Consider the following 767-nt stretch of genomic DNA (forward strand, 5'->3'; position numbering starts at 1 on the left):
TAACGTGTCGCTTCATTATACTAACGATGCTTCCCCAGCTGATTCTATGAGGATCGAACACAATTGATACGCGTTACATAGATTCACGATAACTGAGACTGCGATTTTTAACACTTACGGTAACGGTGTATAATATTAAGCTTCCAACAAGATGTTATGTTTCCGAGAATCTATTGCGGACTAAAAGAAGAGCGTCAAACGTACAGACATTATAGGAAACATTTTCTGGCAGATACCTTTCTTTTTTGTCAAGCCACCCGATGTGCCACAAGATCGGTACGATATATGGGCTAGTGGATAGGGCTATTATGTTGTCTCACCCTAAATTTCATCAAAAAAATCTGGCGTTAGTGGTGGACATGTTAATTGATAATGGATACCCATTGAGTTTAATTTAAAAAAAAATTAAATATAGAATAAAGAGTCTAAACTTCTAAAGAGTCTTCCACTAAACTGAACAACGATTACACTATTAAAACGAGTGAGGATGATAGGAGGGTCACAGCTTTTCCTTACATTAAAAATGCGTCAGAAATTGTTGCCTCAGCTCTAAATAAGAAAGAGTTTTTAGTTGGGTTCAGATGTCTCAATAAGCTGAATAAACTTGTAAAGAGACATAAAGACAAGATCTCTAATGACTCTAATAATAATGCAGTGTATAGAATTAGTTGTAACGATTGCGACGCCACATATGTGGGACAGACTAAGAGAAAGTTGAAAATGAGAATTTTGGAACATAGGAAAAATATTCTTTTGGATGATTCGAA

The 767-nt window shown here is 35.6% G+C and overlaps 1 protein-coding gene across 2 annotated transcripts in view; it reads left to right on the forward strand.

Annotated features, from left to right (window-relative positions):
• LOC105449873 (helix-loop-helix protein 13-like) overlaps positions 1-767 on the forward strand; it is a 6,708-nt gene that overhangs the window by 5,468 nt on the left and 473 nt on the right. The gene's annotated exons all lie outside the window — the stretch shown is intronic.

The sequence above is a fragment of the Wasmannia auropunctata genome, unplaced genomic scaffold (genome assembly GCF_000956235.1).
Source record: "Wasmannia auropunctata unplaced genomic scaffold, wasmannia.A_1.0 LD336071.1, whole genome shotgun sequence".
Taxonomy (NCBI): Eukaryota; Metazoa; Arthropoda; class Insecta; order Hymenoptera; family Formicidae; genus Wasmannia; species Wasmannia auropunctata.